The 7,919-nt window shown below is 50.9% G+C and overlaps 1 long non-coding RNA gene across 7 annotated transcripts in view; it reads left to right on the top strand.

Annotated features, from left to right (window-relative positions):
* The first annotated feature begins 235 nt into the window (after positions 1–235).
* LOC144495790 (uncharacterized) overlaps positions 236–7,919 on the top strand; it is a 30,990-nt gene continuing 23,306 nt past the window's right edge. The window contains exon 1 of one of the 7 annotated variants that reach the window (XR_013498331.1): positions 236–387. This is a non-coding gene — a long non-coding RNA (uncharacterized LOC144495790). Of the gene's footprint in view, positions 416–1,158; positions 1,475–7,919 lie in introns of those variants that run through there. The other 6 variants (XR_013498333.1, XR_013498328.1, XR_013498330.1 and 3 more) reach the window with 6 other exon arrangements.

The following is a 7,919-nucleotide window of genomic DNA, read 5'->3' as shown; positions in this document are numbered from 1 at the left end:
CCTGTTGGACTTTAACCTGGTGTTGTGAGACTTGACGTGGAGATGCCGGCGTTGGACAGGAATAAACACAGTAAGGAGTCTATTTGGTAGCAAAAACCACTGGCTTTTGGAGCGCTGCTCCTTCATCGGGTAAGTGGGAGTTCTGGATTTGATGGGGTTGTGTCCCCTGACCCGCCCACAGTGAAGGGGGTTGGATTGGTGGGGCTGTGACCCCACAGGATTTTACTGCGGGGTGGGGGGCGGGGCTAAGGACACGAGCAGTATCTGGAAGTGAGCCGCCATTGCCGGGAGTGTGGGTGTCTCCCGGAGGCGCTGCAGGCCAGGGAGAGGCGAGTGCGGGCCTGGCGGCGGTGGAGAGGCGAGTGCGGGCCTGGCGGCGGTGGAGAGGCGAGTGCGGGCCTGGCGCCGGGGAGGGGTGGGTGCGGGCCTGGCGCCGGGGAGGGGTGGGTGCGGGCCTGGCGCCGGGGAGGGGTGGGTGGGTGCGGGCCTGGCGCCGGGGAGGGGTGGGTGGGTGCGGGCCTGGCGCCGGGGAGGGGTGGGTGGGTGCGGGCCTGGCGCCGGGGAGGGGTGGGTGGGTGCGGGCCTGGCGCCGGGGAGGGGTGGGTGGGTGCGGGCCTGGCGCCGGGGAGGGGTGGGTGGGTGCGGGCCTGGCGCCGGGGAGGGGTGGGTGGGTGCGGGCCTGGCGCCGGGGAGGGGTGGGTGGGTGCGGGCCTGGCGCCGGGGAGGGGTGGGTGGGTGCGGGCCTGGCGCCGGGGAGGGGTGGGTGGGTGCGGGCCTGGCGCCGGGGAGGGGTGGGTGGGTGCGGGCCTGGCGCCGGGGAGGGGTGGGTGGGTGCGGGCCTGGCGCCGGGGAGGGGTGGGTGGGTGCGGGCCTGGCGCCGGGGAGGGGTGGGTGGGTGCGGGCCTGGCGCCGGGGAGGGGTGGGTGGGTGCGGGCCTGGCGCCGGGGAGGGGTGGGTGGGTGCGGGCCTGGCGCCGGGGAGGGGTGGGTGGGTGCGGGCCTGGCGCCGGGGAGGGGTGGGTGGGTGCGGGCCTGGCGCCGGGGAGGGGTGGGTGGGTGCGGGCCTGGCGCCGGGGAGGGGTGGGTGGGTGCGGGCCTGGCGCCGGGGGGTGCGGGCCTGGCGCCGGGGAGAGGCGAGTGCGGGCCTGGCGGCGGTGGAGGGGCGGGTGCGGGCCTGGCGGCGGTGGAGGGGCGGGTGCGGGCCTGGCGTGCTCGGGCCGGGGGATTCAAACCCCGGCATCAGTCCAACCAACAACGACTCGGGCCTCTTGCGTCCCCCCTGCCCTGAGTAAATACTGGGAGGAGTAGGATGAAGCTCTTAATCTAATTGGCCATTTAAGGGCCTCGATAGGCCCAAGGGCGAGAGTGCCGCCTGATGTTTGGAAGCGCTCTCCGTCTCCCGCCTCCCCGTTACTGACTGGCGCCACGGCGGGACGGATGGGAAGGCGATGGGTAAATGCGGAACAAATCTGTCTGTGAGCCTCTTGAGATTTTTCAGCATTTTCTGTTTTGTTTCAGACTCCAGCATCCACAGTATTTTGCTTTAATTATAGTAGATGGGGAGGCCGTGCGCTGAATTTTACCGGTTTCCCTCCTTCAAATACGCCAGCAGGGGAGCATAAAATCCAACTTCATGATGTGGCTGAGATCAGGACTTCCATTTTGATTTGATTTATTGTCACATGTATCGGGATATAGCGAGAAGTATTGTTTCTTGCACGTTATACAGACAAAGCATACCTTTCGTACAGTACATATGCGAGAACGAAAGCAGACGGTGCAGAATGTAGTGTTACAGTCATAGCTAGGGTGTAGAGAAAAGATCAACTTAATAAGGTAGGTGCATTCAAAAGTGATTGCAGTAGGAAAAGTGTTCTTGAGTTGGTTGGTCCATAATCTCAGACTTTTGTATATTTTACCTGACAAAAGATGGTGGAAGAGAGTATGTTTGAAGTGTGGGATCCTTGATAATGTTAGCTGCTTTTCCGAGCCAGTAGCAAACGTAGATGGAGTCAATGGATGGGAGGCTGGTTTGAGTGATGGACTGGGCTATGTTCATAACCCCTTGTAGTTTCTTGCAGTCTTGGTCAAAGCAGGAGCCCTATCAAGTTGTGATACCTCTGGAAAGGATGCTTTCTATGGTACATCTCTAAAAATTGGTGAGAGTGGTAGTGGACATGCTGAATTTTCTTCACCTCCTGAGAAAATAGAGGTGTTGGTGGGCTTGCTTGACTATAGTGACCACCAGAACAGGTTGTTGGTGATCAGGACACCTAGAAACTTGAAGCTTTCGACCATTGCTACTTCATCCCCTGTGCTGGACTGATGCCCAAACCAAAGTAATGCTGCCCCTCTGCGCTCCCTCACATTTTTATATTCTTGTGTTATTAATTTTTGTGGCAATATTAGATTAAAATACCTTGCCATAGTTGGCAGGGGTCCATGTGGCTAGCCTGGGACTCTAGGTTGGTCTGGTACTGTTTTTGACATCTTTGGTGAATCTCCTTAGATCATATCTGGCTTTCTTGTCTAGGTCAGGGTTTATATGTGATGCTTTGGGGGAATCCCTGAAGAGCAGGGCTAAGACTTCATCAATCTGTACTAACTTTGTTAATGGAAATAACCAATGACAGAGCAGATTCAACTGAAGGTGTCAGCCATGGCTCAGTTGATAGCATTCTTACCTCCGAGTCAGATAGTTGGACTTATAAGCAGGCGTGCGGTGGGATCCTGCCCGAGCGTTCCCCTGTTCGGGCGGAATTCCACATTGGCCCAAAGCCTCAGCCCCCCTCCCTGGGTGAGGTGCCCCACAGCCTGAGCCACCTCGCGGAAATGCCCTCCGTGCCTTTTTCTACCGCGCGGAGGCGTTTCCTGTGCGGGCTGCTGCTGCACACCTTCCACTATCGCCTGTCGCCCGGATACACCTTGGCGGGCCTTGTTGCCGCCGGGCGGTGGAGGTCCCTCTACGGAGGGATCTCCCCCAATTACGTCGGGGACCTGGGGTGGAGGGTGATGCATGCAGCAGTTCCGCACAACCGTAGGATCCACTGGTTCACGGGCTCCGAAGACTGCCCTTTCTGCGGCCTTGTGGAGTCCGTGGACCATGTCTATGTTGTGTGTCTTAGGCAGCACTCCCTTTATGTTTTCCTAAAGAACCTTTTGTTGATGTTTTGTCTGCACTTCAGTCCCACGCTCCTGATCTACGGACACCCGGTGCGGAGAGGGGAGGGTCGGGATGGCGACCTCCTCGTGAACCTGGGCCTGGCGAAACGCGCCATTTACCGGTCCAGGCTGCGGGCGATCGAGGGGGCCGTCCATCCTGACTGTCTGCCCCTCTACCGCGGCTACGTTCGCGGCCAGGTGTCCCTGGAGAGGGAGCATGCGGTGTCCACGGGCGTGGTTGACGCCTTCCGCGCCCGCTGGGCACCGCAGGGGTTGGGGTGCATTATTGACCCCAATAATCACATTTTAATTTGATGTTTTTAAGTTTCCTTTGTACTTTGATTTCTGTTCGGGCTGTTCCCCCTCCTTTTTGGGGAGCTGCCCCTTTTACTTTGTCCTGATTTAATCTGAGTTTGTTTACTTGGTTTGGTTTGACCTAAAAAGAGGACAAAAATCTAGGCATACTCTCCAGTGCAGTACTGAGAGAGTGCTGCACTGTTAGAGGTGCTGTCTTTAAAATATGGCTCCAATGTAAAAAATAGTCCATGGTACTGTTTTGAAGAAGAGCGGGTGAGTCATCCTTGGTGTCCTGGCAATATCTATCACTCAGTTAACATCACTAAATGGATTATGTGGTCATTATTACATTGCTCTGCATAGGAACTTGTGTACAAATTTGGCTGCTGTATTTCTTACATTACAATAATGACTACAAAAGTATTTCATTGGCTGCAAAGTATTTTGGGTGTGAAGGCATTATATATATGCAAGTCTTTTTTCCCCTTGTTTTTGGAGAGCACTCCAAAGCTTGATTTTGGGTTGAAGATGGTCGTTGCTGCTCGCAGACTTAGTACCCTGTAACCTCATCCTACCATGAAGATCTCTGATCACTTCCAAATAGGGCTTATCAGTCTTTCAAATACTGGTATTTGGTTCAGGGACAGACAAATTTTTCCCAGTTGTATTTGATAGAGGGCATCCAGAAGAGAGAATTTTTGGCTTGAGTGCAGATGAAATTTGCTGAAATGTTGAATTTTATGGTTGTTTGCTATCAGAAGAGACCTTCTAAAAAGGAGATCACAAAAATAAATTCTTCCAAATAAGGATAGATGTGTTAGAATTGCAATTTTCAGTGTTTGCCACAACAAACAGATATTTCATAAAAACCATGGGGTTGAGAAAGTATCAAAATAAAACTCTCCAGAGGTAGCTGCATCCATGTCTGTTGACTCTTACACATAAGTGATAACATGCCCTAATAGAGATATGAAAATAAGCCTCTTTTAAATCCTTTGCAGCCAACAACTTGGAGGACACATTGCGGCACGGTAGCACAGTGGTTAGCACTGCTGCTTCACAGCTCCAGGGACCTGGGTTCGAATCCCGGCACGGGTTGCTGTCTGTGTGGAGTTTGCACATTCTCCCTGTGTCTGCGTGGGTTTCCTCCGGGTGCTCTGGTTTCCTCCCACAGTCCAAAGATGTGCGGGCTAGGTTGATTGGCCATTCTAAATTGCCTCTTAGTGTCCCGGGATGCATAGGTTAGAGGGGTTAGTGGGTAAATATGTGGGGATATGTGGATGGGGCCTGGGTGGGATTGTGGTTGGTGCAGACTCGATGGGCGAATGGCCTCTTTTTGCACTAGGATTCTATGATTGCCTGAGTGGTTACCATCATGAATCTTATTTTCTGAATTTGTTCTGGGCTGTTTGGTCTAAGAGGGGGGAAATCTTCCCCATTTTTAGGATTGATATGCCTTGCAAGTAATGACTCTGGAGTGTTAATTCTTATTTTTTAACCAATTAATCTCTGGTCTTAAATTAAATGCAGGGCATCCATAACTGGTGATAACTGCACTGTTGTTTTCTGGCTTTAAACAACATAAATGCCCCGGTATGTTATTTTTCAGATTTACCAGCTGCTACTCAAGGCTTTTTTAAAAATGTATTCATTAGATGTGAGCATCATTGACAAAGCGAGCATTTATTTCCCATCCCTAATTGCCCTTGAGAAGAGATTAAGGATTTTGACTGAATGATGGTGAAGAACAACAATATAATTCCAAGTCAGGGTGGTGTGTGACTTGGAGGGGAACTTGCAACTGGTGATGTTCTAATGTGTCTGCTGTCATTATTCTTTTAGGTAGTGGAGGTCATGGGTTTGGGCGGTGCTGTGCCAAAAGAACCTTGAAGAGTTGCTGCAGTGCATCATATAGATGGTGCACATTGCTGCCATAGCCCTCTGGAGAAGACAATTCCAAAGACTAACGAGAGCAGAAATTTATCTTCACCTCCCATTAGCACATGTCTCTGTCTCTTGTCAATCAACCTGATCGAACACCTACTCTGAAACCCCAAGGCAAATCTAAGTAAGCACAAAGGCATTAACTCTGTTTAGACAAACACAGCATTTTAGCTAAAATCAATCATTATTCTACCTTCTCAACATTTGAGCTGCCTGTTGCTCAGACAAAAAATAACTTCCAACACTAATTAGATTCTGGAGGAATGAGATTCCATACTTCCAAAATTCAAGAATTTGGGTTTTAAAAATTAATTTATTGGATGAGAGCATTGATAGGGCAGCATTTATTGCCCATCCCTAATTAGAACATAAGAACATAAGAAATAGGAGCAGGAGTAGGCCATCTAACCCCTTGAGCCTGCCCCACCATTCAATAAGATCATGGCTGATCTGAAGTGGATCAGTTCCACTTACCCGCCTGATCCCCATAACCCCTAATTCCCATACCGATCAGGAATCCATCTATCTGTGATTTAAACATATTCAATGAGGTACCCTCCACCACTTCAGTGGGCAGAGAATTCCAGAGATTCACCACCCTCTGAGAGAAGAAGTTCCTCCTCAACTCTGTCCTAAACTGACCCCCCTTTATTTTGAGGCTGTGTTCTCTAGTTCTAGCTTCCTTTCTAAGTGGGAAGAATCTCTCCACCTCTACCCTATCCAGCCCCTTCATTATCTTATAGGTCTCTATAAGATCCCCACTCAGCCTTCTAAATTCCAACGAGTACAAACCAAATCTGCTCATAATCAACACCACACAATTGCCCTGGAGAAGGTGGTGGTGAGCTGCCTTCTTGAACTGCTGTAGGCCCTGTGGTATAGGCCCGCCCCCAGTGCTGTTAGGAAGGGATTTCCAGGATTTTGACCCAGCAACAGTGAAGGGAAGGTCATACATTTCCAAGTTCGGATGGTGAGTGACTTGGAAGGAAATTTCCCTGTGTCTGCTGCCCTTGTCTTTCTCAATGGTAGCGATTGTGGATTCGGAAGGTGCTGCCTAAGGAGGCTTGGTGAGTTGCTGCCATGCATCTTGTAGATGGTTGCTCTGTCCTGGATGCTGTTGAGCTTCTTGAGGTTGTTGGAGCTGCACTTAGCCAGGTAAGTGAAGAGCATTCCATCAAACTCCTGACCTGTGCTTTGTAGATCGTGGACAGGTTTTGGGAAGTCAGGAGGTTAGTTAATCACCACAGGATTCCTAGCCTCTGACCTATTCTTGTGGTTGCAGTATTTATATGGTTTGTTCAGTTCTATTTCTGATCAGTGGTACCCCCTGGGATTTTGATAGTGCGGGATTTGGTGATGGTAATGCCATTGAATGTCAAGGGGCGATGGTTAGATTCTATCTTGTTGCAGATGGTTATTGCCTGCCACTTGTGTGACACAAATGTTCCTTGCTGCTTGTCAGCCCCAGCCTTGATATTATCCATGTCTTACTGCATATAGAAATGGACTGCTCCAGTATCTGAGGAGTTCTGAATGTCGCTGAACATTGTGCAGTGAACATCCCCATTTCTGACCTTGTGATGGAAGGATGGTCATTGATAAGGCTGAAGCTGTTTGGTCCTAGGACACTACCCCGAGGAACTCCTACAGTGATGTCCTTGAGCTGAGATAATTGATCTCCAACCACCTTCTAGTGCGCTAGGTATGACTCCAACCAGCGGAGAGTTTTCCCCTTCACTCCTATTTACTTCAGTTTTGCAAGGGCTCCTTGATGCCACACTTGGTCAAATGCTGCCTTGATGTCAAGGACAGTCAATCTCACCCCACCTCTGGAATTAAGTTCTTTTATCCATGCTTGAACCAAGGCTGTAATGAGATCAGGAGCTGAATGACCCTGGCGGAACCCAAGCTGAGTATCAGTAAGCATCTTGTTGCTAAGCAAGTGCTGCTTGATAGCACAACTGATGACCCCTTCCATTATTTTACTGATGATCGAGATTAGATGGTCATTGATAAAGCTGAAGATGGTTGGACCTGGTACACTACCCTGAGGAACTCCTGCAGTGATGTCCTGTAGCTGAGATGATTGACCTCCAACTTCCAAAATAGATTGGATTTGTCCTGCTTTTTGTGTACAAGCCATACCTGGGCAATTTTCCACATTGCTGGATAGACGCCAGTGTTGTAGCTATAATGGAACAGCTTGGCTAGGGCACGACAAGTTCTGGAGCACGAGTCTTCAGTACTATTGCCAGAATATTATCAGAGCCCATAGCCTTGGCAGTATCCAGTGCCTTCAGCAGTTTCCCGATATCACATGGAATTAATCAAATTGGCTGGAGACTGACATCTGTGATGCTGGGGACCTCAAGAGGAGGCCGAAATAGATCACCCACTCAGCACTTGTGGCTGAAGATTGTTTAAATGCTTCGGCCTTACCTTTTGCACTGATACACTGGGCTTCTCAATCATTCAGGATGGGGATATTTGAAGAGCCACCTCCTCCATTGACTGTCT

This window comes from Mustelus asterias, chromosome 7, assembly GCF_964213995.1.
Source record: "Mustelus asterias chromosome 7, sMusAst1.hap1.1, whole genome shotgun sequence".
NCBI classification, from domain to species: Eukaryota; Metazoa; Chordata; class Chondrichthyes; order Carcharhiniformes; family Triakidae; genus Mustelus; species Mustelus asterias.
Note: the sequence above shows the minus strand (reverse complement) of the source record. Positions and strands in the feature narration are given on the sequence as shown.